The sequence below is a fragment of the Vidua macroura genome, chromosome Z, assembly GCF_024509145.1.
Source record: "Vidua macroura isolate BioBank_ID:100142 chromosome Z, ASM2450914v1, whole genome shotgun sequence".
Classification (NCBI taxonomy): Eukaryota; Metazoa; Chordata; class Aves; order Passeriformes; family Viduidae; genus Vidua; species Vidua macroura.
This window is the reverse complement of record NC_071611.1, coordinates 39,781,446-39,804,504: the sequence shown is the minus strand read 5'-3', so window position 1 is coordinate 39,804,504 and position 23,059 is coordinate 39,781,446. Positions and strand designations below refer to the sequence as shown.

General features: G+C 39.0%; 1 protein-coding gene across 1 annotated transcript in view; it reads right to left on the bottom strand.

Annotated features, from left to right (window-relative positions):
- ADAMTS12 (ADAM metallopeptidase with thrombospondin type 1 motif 12) overlaps positions 1-23,059 on the bottom strand; it is a 142,462-nt gene that overhangs the window by 113,589 nt on the left and 5,814 nt on the right. The gene's annotated exons all lie outside the window — the stretch shown is intronic.

Sequence of the window (23,059 nt, the reverse complement as noted above, 5' to 3'; positions counted from 1 at the left end):
AGGCTAAAGTAAGTCCTGCATTTTCAGGATGTGCCAGGGAAAAATGAAAACCTCCTGAGTAGAGCCCTAATGTGTCTCACCTACTTACCGAGCACAATATTCTCTGAAGTAGGTTGTAAGGCAGAAGATAAATGTTATTTCCCAAAACTAATGCCACAACTACAATTAACCCTGCCTTGCCTCCACTAGAATCTATGTCTGCAGCCAAGCTGCAGGTGAGATGTTGGTGTGTGGGAGCTGTCAGGATAAGACAGATCCATAAAACCTGAATCCTTTTGTGGGACTGTGGCAGGATTTTACATAGCTGCCTTAATAATTGAATACGATTCAGGATCTTATCTTCATCTATCTGGTCTCCCTCTTTTCCCTTCAGCGGGGCTGAATGAAAACACATATTGTAGTAACTTTTGGCAGAATGCAACAGGTTTTCAAACACCACTTTGAAAAGCAGGAAATGTCTTGAACCTACCAAACTACTAATATCCATTTCACTGAGAATTACAGACACTTTTGAAATAGAATTCCTTACCTCTGTCTGTCACTAATGTGGCACTATCAATGCACAGAAATGACTGCTGTCCAAAATTCTTTATTAGTTGCTTGTCACAAGTTCATCAAACAACAAAATTATACAGGTATTATGCAGAATAAAAGTGTATCAAACACAGGGTGACCATGTACCACCAAACACATGTATTTTTCAGATACTACTTCCACAGGAAAAAGGAGGAGTGACTGAGATTGGAGCTGCCACACCAAAGGAAGAGAAATGCAATCACTGACAACTCCAGGGAGGGAGTTGCAGAGTCTGTGCTCCTGAAACTCTGCAAGGACAATCTATTTGAAAACTTAGATCTGACAAGCTTTAAAAAAAAAAAAAAAAAAAAAAAAAAAAAGAAGGCTGTAAAGAATTTCAAGCATGCTTCGGCTGGAAAATCCACTCTTCTCATACATACCCTCTCCATGCAAGCTAAAGAGCCTTCATCAGTTTTCTGAAGTTCAGCACATACAATAAGGGGAATGTGACTGGGGGAAAAAACCCAAACCAACATCTATGAGTCCATAAAAATGCTTGGGAGACTAGGATTTATCTAGATTAAGTTTTACCTCTTACTTGACCACAAGAAAAACAACAAATAAGAGATTCTTTGAATATGATATGAAGGAAGGCCATCTGTGTCAGTCACCCACATCCTTCCACTTTCTCTAAAAAGCTGAGTTATTATTTCAAAGACATTCCTATGTACCACCAGGTCTGAAAAGTGTTTTAGCCCAGAGCCATACAGAAAAAGCCATTTCAATTTCATTTATTACTTTCACACACCAGAGTTGCAAAGCAGGCAAAAACACAGAGAGAAAATTCTGGACTTTATTAAATTCTTGAACTGAAATGTTTATTCAAGTCAGAACTAAAGTTCCATACAATCTTTAAAGTTCAGCTAAGTGACAGGATTCAAGCAACCAGTGTCATCAGATGGTAACTTAACAGCTGTTGATGAGAATAAACCTGGATACCTGGCTATTTAATGTATTTTTAGATTTCAATAAACTGCCTCTCATTTAAGACTCATAGCAAGGCCTGTATTTATTTACAGCACAGCATAAGGCAGCTATGGGGTAAAACACAACAGCAGGTGTTGAACTCACCTCGTCCAGGACAAGAGAGTTGTGTCTGGGCTGCTGTCAGGAGGTGGAGTTTGCTGGAGCTGGGCCTTCCTGGTACCTGAGGTCATCCAATCCTACTCATGCACCTTGATATTCACATTACAAAGTGCAGATGAGGTGAGCTGCTACACAATCTCTGTGATACTCTCCTTCAATTACCCCACACATCACAGAAGGCCACTAAGCCCTCTTGTCCAGCAGCTGAACAGCCCTACTGCCTCTCACCCCTTTCCAGCTCTTCACTCTTGGAATATCATTGCAGAGTCTGATCTACAGCTACATGAGAAGAAATAATTATTGAACACAGCAGACTTACATCTGTTATATCAAGAGCAACAACTGGCCTTCAATTATGAAACCCAGTGTTTTCTACTACACATTCAGAGGTAGTTCACTTTCTATTTTTAAAAAATCATACCATAAAAGCAGTTTTTAAAATAGAAAAGCATTTATAAACAGAGCAGGAAGTCACCCTTCTATTTATTTGAGATCCTTCTATTCTTGCATCTGTCCATATCTCCACACCATACATATTAAACACCTGTAGGAGACTGATGGAAAGATCGATCCCACCCCCCCAAAAAAAACCCAGTGAAAAACCATAGTGTCTGCTTCTAATAATTTAACTTAAGATAAGGAGTAATAGGTTCATTTAGCAATTTACTTGATAACAGAGGGGAGTGAGAGAAAAGAGTATTCCAAAATTAACTCTCATTTTCGTTGTTAGCTATTGATGACTTTGATTGGCATACATCATTAACTAGTTTCTCAACCAAATCAAAAGCTGTAAGAAATAAAATGAGGAAAAGAACAACCCTGGGGCTATACTTGAAATGAGAAAAATGCACATATTTTTAAGCAGATGGTTCTCCCTCTGAGTTACAATATGAAATCATTACTACACCATATTAAGTATTCTACTGTCTTGCTTGCACATGTTTTTAAATTCTAAGAAATCCTAACTGCTGCATCACCTGCAGCAAAGACTTCCAGGGAATGTGAACAGCCAGAACATTAATCTCTCCAGTGTCAATCTGTTTATTGCACCCCAGAGTCAAAAACCCCATCAGCTCTGCTATGGTCTCAAGCATACTCAGTGAGGTCAAATATTTGTCAAGATAATTTGTTTTGGCTGGAATGGAGAAAGTAAAGGGAAACAGAGAAAAAAAAGGAAAAAAATACACGTTTTTTTTGAGAGACAATGTTAAATTACAGACAAAATATGACTTGACTAGACAAAATATCTCTTTAAATCAGTCAAAGGCTTAGGATTCAGAGTATACTTACAGGAGCCTCTAGGTGTGGTATAAACCTGGAGTAAGACCAGATTAGCCAATGCAAAAATCCTGGCTGTAGTAACTTCATTCCTTTTTGAATGTGCAGACTTAACCCCTGCTTAAGTCAGAGATAACATCATAGATTCCCTCCACATAATTTTATGTGCTTGAAATACCTGTGGAAATTATTAATGAAAAATAAACATGACCTGTGCTAGAAAAGGCCCTTTCAAAGCTGTGAAGCACCAATAACCTTATTTCAGAGCTCAGCTGCTGAAGGACACTTTTAGAGGCCTTCATAAGGATGACTCTGGCCCTTAGCAGGCTGGACCCCCATCTCATGCAAACATGCTCCCACCTCACCATCTTCGGGTAAGCATGTAAAATAAACCCATTGAAGTATCTGAAATAAACCGTTATGAATCCTGTTCTAAGAGCACTGGTTTAAAGCATCAAAACCCCCTAAAACTGGTCCATACATCTCTCTGAATGTACATGGTTTTGTTCAGCCCCTTTTTCAAATGCTGCAACCAAACCAGCAGTACAGTAACAATGAGAGCTACCCGTCCTGCTCAGGAAAGCGCAGTTAACATCTGTGACTCGATTTCTTTCAAAATAGAGACAAGACATCAGGCCTCATTAAAATGCCATATCATGGTGTCAACCTGTTTCATGCCCTTCTGAAAAATGGTTTCTCAGAAACAGGGGAGCACAAATGTTTGGCCTTCTAATTCACAGCAAAGAATAATTTTACAAGATATTTCAGTAAATGAGGGTAGCATATCAAATGCCATCTCTAAAAAGAGAAAGAGCAAGTTGCTATGTATTTTTCAGCAATAATTAACTGACCATCAACCCTGCAAATGCCACTTACTTCCTTTCCTATGACAACTCTTTTACCTCTTGTTTCAACACGCAAGAGCCTGAGAGACACAACGGCAAACAGCTTTCCGGATCATGGTCCCTGGACTCAAATACAAGCTGTATTAATGCTCTTTTCCCCAGTGTTAAATGTTTTTGATAGCTAAGAGAAAGGCTCCATAGTGTAAGAGTTAGTTGCTGGATGAGGGCATCCCACTGTGGGCTGTATTTGGCACTTCTTTCCTATAATGTGAAAGCATGACACCCATTAGTATAATTGAGATTTACAAGCCTGCACAATGAAGCAAGACTTATAAAAGACCCAAGAGAATGAACATAAGTTATCATCAACAGGGAAAAATTTGATGCATAAGCCATAATGCCATCACTAGAACATTTCTGCCTTTCCTGAAAAACAAAATTTTTGGTAATGTTTGGTATTATTATGGTTTATCTATTTTGTATTTTTATTTCACACTGGTTTTTGAAACTAAAAGTGAAAAGCTGAAAACAAAGTCATCCTAAAACATGATACAGTCACACAGCAACAGAATAAAAAAATGTTTGAAAAGAAGAAATTGATGAAATAAAACCTTCAGGGAGACAGATGTGCAGGTGTTCATTTCCTCAGCTTTTTTGTTAGGTATTTTAAAGGATCAAGCATATGCAGATGGCACAATTGGAATAACTTAATTTGCTCTGAACTACATTTGTGAAAGCACTATTTTAAAAGAGTCTATTTCTTTCAGTGCTGCTCAAATTGCAAACAAAACCTGATAAATCTAAGCTATGGTTCTACATTTGTCCAGTAGAGCTTTTTTCAAGTCCAAACTGAGTTTAAACAAAATTAATTATCTGCCTGAAAAGCTGCCCACATGCTGCTGTGTTATTCTAACTGATACAGTCCTTGCAATCTCACCTTAATAAACAGAACCTACCTACATCAATTGACATCATGAACAAGCCATGCTACCTGGCTCAGAAACAAGGACTGGTATTTACAAATTTCCCCAGAAGGGTCCCCAGGCAAAATGAATAGATGCCTAAGTCAGCAGACAGGAAGAATTAAAAAAGCTCAACTGTTGTAGGCATCTACCTTGTCTACATCCTTTCTACTCCTCAGACACTGATTACACAGGTAGTGAAACACAAATATAAAATACCTGTTGGGAGTAACAAATCACAGAGACAACCTCTGGTTTTAAATTGAAATAACTGAACTGTTGACACATAGAAGAAAAGAAAACAAACAAACCAGAATTGTCAACCCAAGTGTTATTGTTTTGTAGATGGGAAGACAGTCCTGCAATGTAGTCATACTATTCCTACTTTGAAAATAACTAAAGAAAGTGTTAAAGAGCGAAGTTTGGTCCCCAAATCTTTACATTTCTAGGACCAGCAAATGTTGATAACTTGTATCCAAGAGCTGTAAAGGAAAAGGTCAAGAACACCTGGGAACTTAAGGGGTTGTTCAATGAATTTTGGAACAAGAGAAATTTTTCCAAGCACTCAGAAGAGTCAGTGCTTGTATATGTATAGTATGTACTGGAGGCACACAGCACATCACAGAACATCACATTCATGTCAGCTTGACATGATTCAGGGTGGGCAGGAAGGGAAACAAGGAAGGACAGCTGATATTAACCAGACTGGTAAAGAATTAACAGCAGGAAGTATGGCCAAAGCCAACAGATTCTATCTAATGAGATTACATTTTTTACATTTTCTAATCACATTTCCTAATTAGACTGCAAGCTTGACCAGAAAACATACATTTATGACACATTTAAGTTTTCTAAGGCATTTGTCTTGGCACATTTTTATGAAGAATATTTTATTTAAAAAAAAAAAAATCAATGCTATGCTCATTCCTCTGACTCAAAACCTGATAACTGAGAGAGCTGAAGTGACAATTATAAATGAGAAGCAATTATCAAGCAGGTACATTTCCACTAAAACTCTCTGGTATTATCGATTTTGTCCCTTCTGGCAATGAACATTCGTACAAAGGTCTGAAAGACAACATGAAAATGTTCTTGTTCCCATCTGCAGACAGTACAAACACTGCAGGAGTACATCTTTCTCAGGAAGACAGGTGATAAGACACACAACCACCACTGCCATTTGTAATCTGAGCTCCAGAAAACAGTCCAATTTCTACAAAAATTCACACAAAAGAGGAATTGTGCTTCTGGAAACAAGGCTCTTGTCTGCAAAGCAGAAACTCTGAGTCTTGGTTTGACCTTAGGACGGCTGAAAACTGTCCTTAATGTACATCTGCAGCCAAAAGGGTTAACAGAATCCTGGGAGATGCACAATGGATCTGGGAATCTCTCCTGCACTACCACCTCCTGCTGCAAGTGCTGCTTTACATCTCTTCTGATGGCAAAGCCACCTCTGATTTGCCTAACCAATACATTTACTCTATTTTCACCAACATCCAGGCTTTTCCTAGCACAGAAGAGCTTTGCTAGAAAGCAGGTAACAAACCAGAATTGCTTTCTTTCTTCAGAGATGCCACACCAAATTACAAGAAGAGGTATTCACTTCAAAATTGCACATTGCTATCTACCTACCACACAGTATTTCATACTTTTCTCCATGGTCTTCTTGTCTGTACAGTTAGAGCTTAATTTACTCAAAATATTCTTATTGCCACCCTGTTATTCTTTCATCTGTCAGTGTTGATTTGTTCACATGAGCAGACTGATGTTTTCCCAGAAACACACTTTTTCTGTGGCACAGCTACTGCCACTGCTTTGCTTCTCTCCAATCTTTCTATTTTAGCAAATCCAATGCAGCACTAAACCTTCTTTGAAAGGCACACACAGCTCCTGAAAATCAATGATCTGAACTACCTAAACCTGTCCCCATTACCAGCCCTTCAATTACGACTCTCTGATGTGTGTTTCCACAGTGACATGCACAAGGTGTTTTTAGGACAGAGTACAAAAGAGAAGGAAGGGGTGTGTGGCAGTAAAAAGTACCCTATGAGTTTTAAACCAGGCTCAAGTCCGTCTTGTTCTAAGGACATGAACTTTCTATTTTTCCCAGTGAGCTTGAAAGCATTACCATGCGAGCAGGAACAACACAAAAATATACAACTGCTTGAAAATCAATTTTGATTATATTCCCAAGGGATTCTTCCCAACTGCCTCCTCTCTTTCTTATGGGCTTATTATTTCAATAAGTATTATCTGCAGACTGCTGTAATTTTCTGTACGCAATGAGATTGTTTTCTACTTTAAAATTAAAACAGATTAATAAAAAAATGAAACCAATCCAAACAAACAAAAGGAAACACAACAAAATAAAACAAAGGAAAAAAAAAATCAAAAAAACCCCAAAGAAACAAAAAAACCCCCACCAAAAACCACAATACCCCCAAGCAAAACAAACATACAAACAAACAACAACAACAACAACAACAACAACAACAACAACAAAACAACAAAAAAAAAAAAAAAAAACAAACCACAAAAAAACAAAAACCAACCAGTGTGGATGTGTGCAAGCTGTTCCGATAACAGAGGTACAGAAACTGGGACTGTGCTGGTCTTGCATTCTCATGTCAGACTCCCAATTTCCACAGCTGTTTACACCTCCTGAGACAGAGTGATACAAAATAGTCTGAACTGCAGCAAGCAGACTTCCAGCTCTCACAGGCATCTCCTTCACTGGTAATGTTCACCCCTCACAACTGCCCACAGACGAAGATCCTATTCCCAAACTGTCTGCTCCTTTCCATCCGTTGCCTCTCATGCCAGTCTCTTCTAGCTCCTTACAAAGTTTATCAGACATGATTCCAGCTTTTCTTTCATAGATTTGAAAAACTTTCCTGTACCCTTACTTCTACCACTAGTAGTTACAGAGACAAGTAGTTCACTTCAAATCTTCTACTAAGCAACACCTCCATTTTCAAATGGTACTTAAGTATATTTAATAAAGCCCTCTAGATAGCAAAAGTGCTTCTACATACAGCTTTTGACAAAACTACACAAGTAACTTGAGCTGCACTGAAGATGCTGACATTATACTCTTCAGTAAAACAGATTACAGATCCCACTCTTGTGTTACCATAATGTTGCCTAATAATCCTGCAAAAATGGCAACATTATTTAAAAGCACTACATTCTTGCTTCATTATATGCAAGGAAATCTGCATCAACATACTCAAAGATCTAAAAATCTCAGAGCATACAAAAATATTCAACATCACAGTGGTGTTTACCCTTTTATTGGCTATGCGACAAGAGTAGAACTTGGCCCTTAGCTGTGACAGACATTTGCAAATCATCTTATCATTTTTTATGGCTCAAAAATGTTTTGCTTATAACAAAAATTCCCATACTCCAAAAGCCCCATGAGATACTATGCCAAACTGCTGCTATACTATTAGACCTCTTACAGTAAATTCATGTGCAAAGCCAAATCCTTTGCATTTAAACACTGCCTTTAATTTGTATTTCACAACTGGGTTGGGCAAGCAGCCATTCAGCTGGCTGGGCAGAGGATCCAGCTGGCCAGCTCATGGATGGAACCCATCAGAGACTGCCCACAGAGGCAGCCAAGAAAACACAACAGGGTCTCCAGCAGCACCCAGGGGTCCCTCATGGGTACCCACCACACCGACTCACCCTGCTACCCAGCTCTAACTATCACTCCTCCCACCCCAGCCCTGTCCCCACACCTCTTCTCATCTCTAATGGGAGCAGTTCTACCCATTTCCCAGATTTAAAAAATCTGGCACAACTGATGAGTAAAAACAAACACATTTTATAACCTGGAACTACTTTCTTTTTTCCAACTGTACGCACAGAACGAAAATGCCCTTCTGGGTAACCTTTGCTCTGGTAACACATAACACAACACAGAACTGTATCACAAGTCAGCCATTAAGTTTACACCGCTGCAGAAGACAGGCAGCACATTTCATTCTTCAGCATTAGAGTGAAACAAAGAGCTGGTCTCTGCCTCAGCCTCTATACAAGACAGATTTGGAAGTATTAGGGTGTATTTTCTGTGATGTTATCCAACACCTATGCAGAGTCAAACAATTAGAATTTCTTGTTGTTCACATCAGGTTCACCTCTCTGTTTTTAATACAGTTGCTGGAACACAAATTAGCCTTTCAGAGATTTAAAAAAAAACCAGAGACTACAGAGTAAGCACCATGTCTGCTCTCTGACTAAAACCAGTGCAAGTCTATGCATAGAAGAATCCCAGCCAGAAAGTAAATAGTTTGCTGCCTCACATACTTGCTCACTAACTTCTTAAAGTGAAAGATGACCCACCAGAAGCCTTTCCAGCCCTGGCAAACTGCTCAGAAAATAACTCTCTAAAGAGTTAATCTGGCTCTTACATTGCAGAATTCAGCACACAAGTACAGAATGCGCAGGCTTCTCTCTCTGCAACTCCAGTGCACTGCGATCATGTAACAAACCAATGTAAGATACATTATCTTACTTCAGCAACAGAAAGCAACGAATTTGAATCCTTAATGAAACCAACGCCAAAAAGATACATTATAGTCTTAGAAACTGTAGTACTATTAAGCCTTTTGGATAAAGAGTGAACTCCAGGGCACTCTGGGCAGCACCTCCAGTCACTCCCAGGTTTCCACACTCCTGCTGATAAGCAAGGATATGACCCAGGAGACACCAAGAAAAGACAGAAAGCAGTAATTGAAGCCTATGCAATTTCAAGAGTCAGAGGCTGTATTTAGACTAACTTGTACCCCATCATCCCCACACTCCCTCAGTGTGTGGGACCTCTGCTCTCTAACAGCCTTCTCCTGCAATCTAATATTTCTGATACTGCCCAACGGCACCACAGCACTTTGCTGAAGAGAATAAAAGGATGCCACTGGAGGGGGGAAAGGGTGGCCAGACTACTTCCAAATCCAATGCCATCCTTGTTTTTGGACTAGAGAGGTCATGCAAATAGTGGCCACACCTGCAAGCAGGGGTCAGAGGGAGCAACAAAAGCCAGAGCAAGGGAAGAACAGAAGAACAGAAGAGGCCACACCACACAGGGCAGAGTGAGAAGTGACACCTGGAAGCTGCCATTACACTAAAGAGCTGCACTCACAAAGCAACACAGCATCAGTGTGTCAAGCCATGAAGGGACAAAGGGGTCTTAAGTCAAGGTTATGTGAAGAGAGAAATGTTAACTTGCTTCTGACAGCATACACTCTAATGGATACAAAATACCACAGCAACCACAGTAGGACCAAAGCAAAAGGAAAAATTTAAGAGATATTCTTTTCCTGTTACATATTGGTAAATACAATTATGATGGACTCATGCTCTTTAGTGCTTCCTGCCTGAATGATGCAGCAACCCTCATTGGTCTGCTTACAGATTCTTAAATGAAGACTGACCAAGAAGGTATGATACAATCATGACTCCCCAGGGTTCACTGTTTAGAGTTGACAGGTATGAAATGTATTTGCATCTGTAAGTTGATCTCAGAATGGGACAAAGAAAGATGTTATAAAAACGTCCTAAGCCCTGCTTGCACCTCATATTTTTCTCCTTCCTTTCACTGGATCAAATGCCAAAGCACACATTTCTCATATCAATGTACCAAGATGCACTCCCCTGCTTTTCTGAGCTAAATCACCCAGTAACCCTTCCTTTGGTTGCTCCAAAGGAAAGAGGTTGGGTAAAAGTCTGAGGATAAAAGAATGATATTGTATGGGGTAAACAGTACAGTCCTCATGCAAACCTTGTTTTCAGGATCCACTTCATTTTCTCTTGCTGTATACCTGTGGTGATCAGTAGAGAAACACTTAATACTAAGGAAAATAAATACTTCAGATAGGGAGGCAGATGGGACACCCTGAAATAAACCTGTTGTAAATGTGCTTTTTGCCCAGAACAACTTTTTCTGCCACAAACAGCATGTGCCAGATTCCCTGGCTGCAAAGCTGAGTTACACTGCAGCAAAACACCCCTTGATGCAAGCCCTACAGGAATATTACCATGCTTACTCTCCTCTGGATGTACTCACTCTATGCTGCCTCAGCTTCCGTGCATAACAGTTCCCAGACAACAGAACTTTATGGCTGCCAAGATCTTTACTCTGCAATAAACTGCATGAATAACACTCATTTTCTTTTTTCCCCCCCCTTGTCTTAAAGTTCTGTCTCTCTGTTACTTCTTGTCTCCCCTGCCTTCCTGTGTTACCCACAAGTGTGTTAATTTAGCTCCTATTAGGTATCTCACTTGGCTCAGAAACCTTTGGGTAATCTTTGGTATTATCTTCATTTGGAGTATTATTTGGAGTATTACCTTCATTTTAGTCTTTGTATCCTTAAAAGAAAGGTAAGGTTGAAGTGAACAAAGACCACCCATGAAAGGACACAAGATGTTTTCAACCAGATTTCAGAGCAGTGCTTAAAAAGGATGTCTTGACTTCCTGAAATCTTACCTTCATATAGTGCCAGGTATGGCTAAATCATCTCCCACTGTTACTTTATCTCTTATGCTACAATTTAAAACTTTATTTATGTTTTCTTAGTTTTACAGGTCTTCCCAAGGATATCAGTCTGCATGTTTCAAGAAGAGACTGTGAATCCTCACAAATCACTGTGGTCCCAGTGTTCAAAACAGAACTCGGGCAGCTAGAAACAAGACAAAAAGGAAAACCCTAAATCTACAAATCCAATTGCCAGTTCTACCTTACAAAAACTAAATCTCACATAAGAAGAAAAGGACAGTCTCAGACCAACATCTCTTACCCCCATCCTATTTCTCAAAAATGCTGAAAGCAAACACCTGGGGAATAGTAAAATAAGATGTGGTACTTCCCACAGATTCTTACCCTTTTTTCAAATGGAGTGATGAGAAATGCCTGGTGTATCCTGAGTGAACCTTTAGTCACATTTTCCCATATTTTTCTAATCTCTGCTCAAATCCTAGGTTCTTTTTTCCTTTTTATGTTTTTTTTTTTCCTCCAAGGTAACATCCTTCTACTAACAAATTGCCCCCCAAAAAGTCCACAAAGTATAAAGCAAATATATTCAAGTCTTAGCCTCACACTTGTAACAGATGAGCTTTTAAGGTAGAAATGTCTATTATTTGCTAAGTCTGTGACTCTAGACTCCACACTATGACACTTGAATTCTCCCCTCTTCAACTTCACGTCTACCATTTCCTGGTTTAATGAGACAATATCCTGGTCCTTCTCCATACTGATGATACCTTCTAGATCTGCATCCTGAGCAAAGTTCATCACACATTATTGATTCTTGTCCCATGAGTATCAATGAAAATTTTAAATAAAAGCAGCCCCAGAACAGAGACTTCATGGAGCACATGAACAGTTTTTTTTCTCCCAGTAATACCATGAAACTGCAATGTGTCACCCCAAGTGACACAGTGCTCCAAAATGCAGAGCTATCACACTCCTGACACATCCCAAATACACAAGAGTAAATGCTGCACACAAATAAACACATACTCACCTTGCCGGATATCATTAGCCCAGTTACTGGGATGCAGCCAGGTGGGTAGGGAGGATGATGGGCAATTCCCAAATGCCTCACAGGACTCCAGTTAGCAATGGTGGCACTTCACCAATGGTAGATGAACCGTGCAAGTATAAATTAATGACTGATTTATTTCTACAGTGGAACGACAAATGACAGTGAAGAATACTACTCCATTCTCTGTGGCACTGCTGCAGATCCTAGACAGATAAACAGGTCGATCTACTGCCATGTTCAGGTTAAACTCCTCATGAGATCTTGTCTTGTAATCAGGTTAAAAAATTAAAAAGAAAGGCACTAAGAAACGTGGTTGAAGCTTAAGGGTTTGGAGGAAGAGGGGTGAGATAGTGGAGGTTTTCTGCTTTGAATTTTTGGTTTTATTTTTAATTTAGATCATTCTGATCTCCTGACTTGTACACAAAAAATAGCTTGTGTGAGGGCTAAGAATGCCAGTGGGAGATGGACAATTCACAAATTCCTGCACTTCACAGAAATCCATCTACTGTGTGAATGTCAGCTATTATGCCTAATGTGTTTTTCTCATTTGGGCTTCTAATTTGCACACCATTTATCCACTTACAGACTTTGTACGTCACTTCATCTCTATGTTCTGCATCTTGAGTCTTCACACTGGCTTGTCTGGATGAATAATGGCTTTCAATTCAATTGTTACATAGGACTTTATAGTTCAGAGAATAGAAGCTCTTAGTGATGGGGAAACACAAAACATTTGTAAAGGATGAAAAAACGCAACTCAGTTCAGCTAGCTCCAGTCTCCATAAAGAAGCTTGACATAAACAAACTTGGCTTGTTTATATTTTACAATATCTAATTGTCATTCAGTCCTTTACAGAACACATTTCTTGAGAAGTATTATGATAATCAAGTTAACTAGAAATAGTACCGTATAAAGCAACATTCACAGCCATAACACGAAGAGACTATGCCAAAAGCTGCTCTGCTGCCTTGCCAGAAGATGATGTGTCCTAATTATGAGAAAATGGGCAAAAAGATAATACAACTGGGCTGGAGATAATACTCTTTTCTAAAGCAATTCAGAATACTGGTGCAAAATAAATTTAATAGCCTAAAACCTCACTTGGGTAAATAACTGTAGCCGATCATCTGGCATGACATTTAATGCATTTAATGTTATCTCTATTTTATCTTACTAAAATATTAATATTAAATTTTATATTATTTGAATAGACAGAGACCGATTTCCTGCAAGGCAGTGATTGCTACTGCAGGCAGAGGCTTTGTGGTTAGTCATAGCTAATTTACACTCTCCTGTTTCATTACCTCCTTAGAGTTGGATTGCTTTCACAGGTGCAGTAATGGTCATTTAGCTTCATAACATTCCTTGGCATTTCTCTCCTGAACTATTACTACTCTCAGACTTTTGATCTCTTTTCCAAAGCCAAGTGAAATCCATTTCCTGATTTGAAAGAGAACACTTAATTGGATAAACAAGTGGCATGCCGTCTCTGTAGCTCAGCTAGCAATAAAATAAGAAACATGTAGTTCTACATGTAAGGAGAAACCTGTACTTTTCTAATTTACCCCTTTTTTTTCTGACGGCTCGGACTGGGGTCCTGCTTCCAAGAAGCAGCAGTAACCTGAGCTGTGCATTTTGATGAAAAAAGGATTATAACACACCTGTTGTTTTTCGACAAGCATCTGCCATCAGCTGTGATTTAACAACATTATATAAAGATACATCAAAAAATCTCAGGAAGTACTCAGCCACTCTAAACTGACATGATGTAATAAGAAATACAGTTTCTCCTTTTGATTATAAATTACTCAGAAAAAGATAACAGCTGTTGTAAAATATGCAGGCAATGCAGATAAAACACTTTGGTGTTGTCTATAGATATGGCAAAAACAGTTTAATAAACATTAAGATCTACTTAGGCTCTTTGAGCACAAAGATCTAACAAAGGACATCCAGACTCCACATAGAAAATAAAGCCAGAAAGAACCTGTATTTAAAATAATTTCTTATGCCTTATGGCAGCAACAACAAGCAATTCTTGCTTTCCACTCCACACACAACTTTCAAGAGAAGGCACCTATGTTAAAATACAGATATGGCAAACTACTCCAGGTTGGTGAAAGCCTGCTGTAAACCCTGTGCCATAAGAACACAGCAATGGCCAGACTGGATTAAAATAAAGATGCTTCAAACTCAGTAGCTTCATCAGCAGACAGAGGCAGATTTTTATCAAAAGGCTGCAAGAACAGAGCACAGACAAAAGGACACACTCACTGACCTCCAGGTGTTCTGGAAACCTTCCACTTTGGGATGTCTTGAGTTAAAGGCTACTTTCTCATCACTTTGCTGGAGTTCTTCTCCACCACTTGCTCATTTTACCCATTTACTTCCCTGCCACTCAAGATTCCTCGTTGTCTACAAATTTACCAATCTTCTACACAGTCAACTGAAATGACAGATTAGATCTCACAGCTGGCAATTCTGCAATTTTACATTACTTCATTTGGAAAAGCAACTTAATGGCTTATGTGTGTTTTTTATTGATAATGAAGCATCTTGGCTATGACTCTTCACATTCAACCAATTTCCTTTTCTTAACATCTCGATTAAAAATTAATTTACAATCTGTTATACAGGATACTAGAAAACTCAAAGAAGCTATTAAAGCAAGGACAAAGGACAACCAACGAATGTCAGAAAACTCCTAAGAGTGAGCAGCTGGACAAGAAAGAAAAAAAAATCTAATTAACAGATGAATGAAAATTGGTACAGCAAAGGGGGAAAAGCAGCATATGGACTCTGATCTATCTGCTACTGTGCAGAAAGAACCTGAGCTGCTGTCTTCATGAGGAAAAAAAACTGGATCTATATAATAAACTAATCTTAACAGCCGTCCAACAAACCTGGCAAGCGTCTGGAATTATCAAGAAATATTAAAAATAATTAGGAATACACTATGTCACTGAATAAATAATCTCAGATACTATGCTCGGTGTCTGACTGTTCACTGTGTCCTCCACAGGAATTGTTGGACAACAACTCCAAGAAGCAGCAAATAAAACTGATAGAAAAAGCTAGTGAAAAACAAATGAAGATATATCTAAAGAATTTTTTAAGTGTTATAATTCAGATGTAATGATTCATATTTCTAACACTGAGTAAAGGGGTGCCCAGATAATGTGCAAAATACTAATATATCAATAGGTTTTCCAACAAAAATTTTATCTGACTTGAAAACAGAAGCACGGATGACCAAATGGGAGATGGCCAACTGCCATGTTCTTACTCATATCCGCATATTTACTTAGTCATTGCTGGACAGAGGATGCTGGATAAAATAGACACTCACCCACAGTCTCCATTTTTATGGTTTTGACCAGATTTGGTCAATGACTGTTCTAGATAAGGAAACAGACAGAATTAACACTGCATAAAAATTAGCAGAGATTCAAGTTTGGACTGATCATTTAAAATTGTCTTCGTTTCAAATATATACATTTCAAAAGGGGGTGGAAGGGAGGAGTGAAATTTGAAAAAAGGAATCTTGAAACCCAAAGCTGCATCTGCATGAGCCTTTACTGTGAGTTCTAACTAGAATTAATTTAGATCTACTCTTGGGCTTTCAATGCATCAACAAGCAATTTATAAGGGATCTGCTGTTTGCCATGAGAACTGGAACACACCATGGATGAGTCTAAATACAGCCACTGTTTAACCAAGACCACAAGCGTTTTCATGACTACTTACTAATTTTTAATGCTTGTCCTTCTCCAGAGCACACCTGGAGCCAGTGTGTATGTAAAGCAACTAAATATCCCTAAATCACTAAATACTTAAATTCTGCTGCAATTAACAAATGAGTCGGGTAGGTCCATTGTTAAGCATCAGATTCTTGAGGAAAAAAAAAACAAACACAACAATTTTTTTGGCCACAGGTTGGTAACAAGAAATACATACAACAGGACAGAAGCTTTCTCAGCTCACGAAATAGATCTGAACCCAAGAGCTTTAGTTTCAGTGGAGCCATTCTGCAGTGACAGAGCTACATGTATGAATACAGATTTGCATGGCTATGTACGTCTGATGTATATATATAACCAAGTTCTGATGCTGACACTGTGCAGGGACTGCAGCTGCTCCTCTCTGACAGACAAAGAGAACTGAAGAGGCCATCATGAACATGAAGTAAAGAAAAAAAAGTTCTATAAACAGCAGAACTATCAAAGCCTTGGTCCCCCACAGATTTGCTTCTCACATGCGCCCCATTTTCCCAGTCATAGCAATTTCCTCCAATCTCTCCTGAACTCTCCATGCGCTCCTCACCATCAGCAGGGACATGGGTAGCACTGCACCTCACTCAGTAACAACTTACAGCTGTGCTGAGCCACTGGCCAAGCTGAGTGTGCACATCCATCATTTCACTGATCAAAAGTTCTCACCTTTACCTGCAAAATTCTTAAGAATTTAATGGCTTTGACAACAAAGATAATAGAAGATACTAAAAGAAATAAAGAACAGACCATATTACAAACCTTACATTATTAAGAATCAAAGTAAAATAGATGTTATGCATATTTTTTACTTCTGCATCCTGAACTTGAATCTCACAGGCTTCCCTCAGTAAACATAAATGTTTTATAAAAAGACACCAAGGTAATGAAATCATGGCATAGTACATTGATTACAAAGACTCATGGAAACTGGAAAGATGATTGACAGCTCTGCACATGAACATTATTCCTAAATAATTAGCAAATATATAGATACATATTTAAACAAGAGATTAAGATTCCTTAAAACTACCTTATAAGAGTCATCCTTTCATATTCTCAAAAAATCATTATCTTAAAGGAACATTCTAAATCTGAGTACTCCATCCAAATCACAGATCACAAAGACCAATCCTTACTTTAACCTACCCCATCAATGACTCCTCCACTGAAATGTAACACAATGTTATAAAAGCTCCAGTCAGACCCAGCTTCTGGTTAAAGGTGACAAGGCCAAAAGTAGGAGCCACAGACGCAGCCAGATTCTCATGTATTGAGGTCACTGATGAAATTTGTTTGACCTGTCAATTAGAGTATTTTTGCAGACAAAAGACCGGGGGAAGGGAGCTGGCAGATGGATAGTTGAAGCTCAAACACAAAGAAAAGGGATGGATGTTAAAGTACTGCAGCAAATACTAATGAAATGATGAATGATGAATCTATTGGGAGATGGGGGTAGACCACCACACATCCTGCCTTTGAATCATATTCAAAAAGAAAAACAAAACTATGCAAAACAACCATAACACTAGTCAGTCAAAGAGAATACCCAGATATTTATTACTATAATGGAGACACAAGGCAAAGCAAGCACAACAAAGAACAGATGCCACAGCAAAAACTGCATTAACTTTCAGTGTATATTTTTCTACTTGCAGTATTTTCCATACTACAGCATATGAGAAGCATTTGATGTACAGCAGCTACACAACCAGGTCAGCTGGCAGGTCTTTCCTTCTTTACGATTGCCAGAACAAGCCAAATTGCAATCATCACACTGTGGAAACTCCATGGTATCCAGCCATGGAGCAATTCTCATCCCCAAGGAAAATGCTGACAGCTTGACTTCATTCTTCCCATTCTCCAAACACTACATTCCTACATTTTGGTTCCACTAGATTATCCCTTGCCAGACAAACCAAAAGAGGCTGCAGTGGAGATGTCACTGACATCTAAGTAAGAAGACACAACTGGCAGAGAGGCAGATATGGCCATAATTCCAAACACAAACAGGACCCACCCGGTACCATGCCTCAGGGGAAAGACAAAGAAGGATGCAAGATACTGTCTTAGAGGAAGAAAGGAGAGATGAGAGAAGAGCAGGAGACCCCTGAAGAACTTCTAGTTTTGTCTCCCAGAAGCCTTGTTCACAGAATGGAATTCATGTATCTTACGAAGCAATTGGAATACATTCCAATTCAACTCGTAAAATTAAAACAGCCACCTAAACAGTACACGTGCTCAAATGTGTTCTGGGGGTGTCCAGTCAGGGATCAGCACTGAATCCAATTCCAGGCGGTCAGAAGTTTAAGTGAGGAAAACATTACATGCCCCCTTAACTGTCTTCTCACTGCCACATTTTGCCACTTTCAATAATCAAAAGACACTTCCATTGGAAGAGGAACAATTCTACTAGCTGCATGTGTATTACAGGTGAATAAAAAGACATGGCTATTTTTCTGGGCTATAGGAGTGAACTGTGTAGCATTTTAGCTTTGCTAAACCCTGGTACCTACCTTTAACAACAGATTAACAAACAAATGGTCAGTAATCAAACAAGCTCAAATGCTGGGAGATACAGAAGCAGATAAAAATATGTATTATAAGCTTATCAAGACATTTTATTCTTCCATTATGTTAGAACAAATATTATAAAACTGTTTTAAAAGTTCTTTTATTCTCAAACCTCACCTAAGGAAAATACCAAGTCCAGTATGTTGAAGGATGCTTTCTATATGTATAGGAGAGGAAAGTCTAAACAGCGGTATTAGACCACTGTCACAGAGCCCACTATCAGTAAAATACTGTTATGATACCTGCACAGAACTGTTCAACTTGGGACAGATCATAAGACAGCAACATGTGGGTCAACATAAAGAAAGCATCTCACACCAACTAGAAAAGCTTATTGGTATGTAAAAGGAGAACAGAGATCATGCTGAATTCTCCCAAACTGATGCAAGTCTGCAAAAGATGAAAGCTACACTGAGAAGACAGGTGGAACTGTATGAGCTCACTCTGGGCTTCATACAATGGTGATATCCTGCAATACAGAATAGTTACATTCAAGCAAAATTCAGTCACCACTCCACTTCAGTGACTAATTTGTCACAGGTGTCAGGACAGACAAAGATGTGCCCAGAGAGGTCCCACTTGGAGCATCTCCTACCAGCTGCTACACAAACAGTCATACAGCCACCAATTAAAGGTCCACAAAGGTCTGCCCTGACTGTGGCTCAGCACAGACGGAAGAATGGAGGTGGGGGAAACTTTCCAAAAATCTTTTCAAAGGCACACAGCACTTCTTAAAAACAGTGATGACCACCAGGACAGAGGCAACCCTCTGACTAGCTGGAGACAGCCAAAGCAAGATCTTCCCACAGGTCCTGTATGGACAGGACCTAGCCAGATACACTCGCACAGATTTCCATACTAATGTGCTTCCACTCTCCTCCCTTTTCCATGCTAATGCTTGCATTGCCTTTGAAGATAAATGCATCCCCTGAAGCAACTGTTGATTGGCAGCTCTGCTCTGTAAACAAGTGTCAAGAAAACAAAGCCTTAATGATGCTTTGTCATCTAAAAATACTATAAACAATGTCTGTGTTACTGACGGATAAAAGAGGGCCTTGTTCCTAATGAAGAGGATAGACTATCAGAGGAAAACTCACTTCCCAGCTCTGTAGGACTCGGTGCATATAAACATAAGGTACTGCTGTATATAAACCTAAGGTATTCATTCAACTTCACTGGGCTTTGCTCACTCCCAGCCCGACTGAGAGGACAAGCTGACACCACTGCTCCAACACAAGGGATTTTCAGAACTGGCACACAACTGACAATTAAGAAATTAATATTGGGAAAGTTCATTGTAGCCTTCTGTGGAAAGCCACTGGGAAAACTCAGAGCATTATTAGAAGAGTGCCCTAAATAGTCTGCCAAGACAGCCAATCCAAACATAATTTTCACTCAAAGATATAAAAACAAATAAATTTCTCCCTTTATTTCATCTTGGAAATTTTCATGTATCTAGGTGATTTCATGTCTGCTCCCCTTCCAAGTGCCGCAGTTTGATGTTTCATGTGTTCTAGTAGTGACTTCCCCTCCAGGATTCCCTCATCCAAGTGTGACCCAAAATAAACAGCGAGGTCTGTCCCACTCTGACCATGTTAACACATGCATTATTCAAAAATGCTCAGAAGTGCAAAAGACTTTACTAAGCAACTGACCCATAGAGAAAGAGACAGAGATTACAGCATCATGTTCTTCAACCTGCTAAGAAGGTCATGATCTATTTAGCATGAAAGGGAAACTGAGAATTCACAAGGTGTAAGAAAAAAATTGATTTGGAAATTACATCTTATTTCCTCCAGATCTCTGTTAATTATCCTCTGTATCCCCTTGCCCAAATCTGATCAAATCCCTGTATGAATTTTTTTCCCATATATACTTCTGAAAACAGAGACACAGTTACTTTTTTTTAAAAAAAGAACAATGTCACGCAATGACTGTGCCACCCATTCTTATATCTCACATCTATCATTCTGTTGTTTCCCTTGCAGGCCATTTTGTGTACATAAAAAAATACATCAGCAATGTCTGTGTAATGCCAAGGGAAGCAGGAATATATTTCAAAGTGAAAATGAAAGGGAGATGAAATACATTTCTAGATTTTCTGTTTGTGAGTGATTTTTATGGCAAACACAAACCTACAGCACACATCTTTTTTTGGCTCTTATACACCACTGTTGTCCTGGAAATTAAGAAGTGGTCAAATGCAAATCAAACAAGCCCAGAATGAGAAGTTATTCCACAAAGAGTACTAGTACTAGGATTCCCCTCCCACAGGCATCTTTAGGATTTTATTTTGCTCCAATTCAGGCCACCATTTGTAAAATGGGGGTGGACATATTCTTAAGCAATTCACTTGAGCAAAATTACAAAATAATAATGCAACCATTTAACACTAAAAATGACAACCAAGAGGATATTCCATAAAACATATTCATTTAATCAAATCAGTATTTTCCAGTTGTATATGTATTTTTTTTACCAGCTCCAATGACTAAGAAAGCAAAAAAAATCAAGTTTAGGAATCACAGAATTTCCTGTCATGCATTACCGTGGTAAATTGGTGCTTCACCAAGCTTATTAAAAAATGCCTCAGCAACAAAAGCACAGTAGGCTTTAATCTGATGATGAACCTGAAGTGTCAAGACCAAACAGCATCAGGGAAGGAGCACCACTAACATTCCTGCTCCCAGTATTTAAAGGTTAAGACACTGGTTTTCACCAGCTCTTGGGTTCTGAGGCTTGAACATATCAGCATAGTTTTACCACAGCAAACAAGCTATTAATTTCTCCTCATGCCATAGGTTACTTTAGTATCTGAAGCAAGTTTCTATAATTTCATGATGTTTACTCAATCTCAGTTCTCCTTCATTCTTCTCCCCTCTTTCACAAGAGTAAATGGAAAAAAGTATTTTCAATAGAAAAACACAGCTCAACCTAGAAAGAAAATAAAGCAGAAATAGACTTGATGCCAAAGAGCAAAAAATTGAGGATCACCACGATGAAAATAAATCAGCACTAGAACTCAGAAATGTGGAAACAACCACAAACAAAAAAGTTTCAGAAATGTTACATTTTTAATATGAAAATCAGATTTCATTTCTCATAGCTGACAAAATTATTAATCAAAAGATGTTCTCATATGACATTAGGTCTTTTGGAAAGCTTTCAGGGGAAAGGCAAGCAAAATCACCTTTCCCCATCTTGTGGCACCCAGGGGAATCAAGATACAGACCCAACTCTTACTGCAACCTCTTCAGAGCAACAACTTCCGGACTTCAAAAATCATAATATCAAAACCATCTTGTTTTTACCCAGAGGCAAAATTAATTTATTCAACCTGAATTAATTTATGATTATATATTTTCAAAGTTTCATTTTGGGGCAGGTTGGGAACACAAAACCTCAACAGTGATTTTTCTGATTCAAGTGTTTTTTCACAACCTTCAAGTGAAAATAAAAGTCAAAAAGTTTGTAACACAAATGAAAGGATAACTTTAAAGGATATTACCAAGCTGGATTTAAAATGCAAATTGCATTTTTTATTTAGTTCTCGTTGAAGACTAAATACTTCCAAAGACATAATGAAGATCTAGCAACTCATTTTCAAGCTCTCATCCTACTGAAAAATAACAAAGACATTCTGATAAAGCACAAAACAAAACAACCAAAGGAACTACTTACATCATCATATCTCCTTTTACTTACTGACCCTGCATGACTAAAACATGTTTTGGAGAAATTATGATAAGTTGGTCCCCACTGGAAATGTAACCTAGAAAATAAAATCCCTGATCTTCATACCTGTGGGACTGCAACTTCTGGCCTCAAGCAATGGTTTGTTTCTCCAGGAAACACACCAAATGTGTTATCAGCACTTCTAGAAACTCCAGAGTTTCCTAATTCATATATACCAGTGCTGTCTTCATGTTGTTTCTCACACACTGCCAGAAGAATTTCCACAGTTTCTGAAAGCTTCACACAGCTCAACAGCAAGGAACACACTTTGATACTGACACATTAGCAGGGAAAGGTTACACTTTACATTTCACTCACCCTGGTATTCAGGCTCAGAAATGAAGCACCAGTCCCCAGTCTCCTGCAGATTTGAGACATGTTGGCCAAAAGGCATCAGTCCTCTGCTTCAGGGGCTCTCAAACATTGTCATTCACCACCACTCCAGGCATGTGGAGTCAAGGCAGGAGAGCATATGCACGCTGCACGCCTTTCATCACCACCTCTGCCTGCACACTCCACAAACCCTTTGGGTTCTCCCTCTCACATTGTAAGGGAGAGGTTCTCCCTCTCCCTTACACATGCCAGTTTACACACCTTGCTTCACACTCAAGCAGTTTGTTCCTTCTTCCCCTCCAGAAAGGCATACTCAGCCTCATGCTCTAGCACAAACCAAAGCTATGGCCCT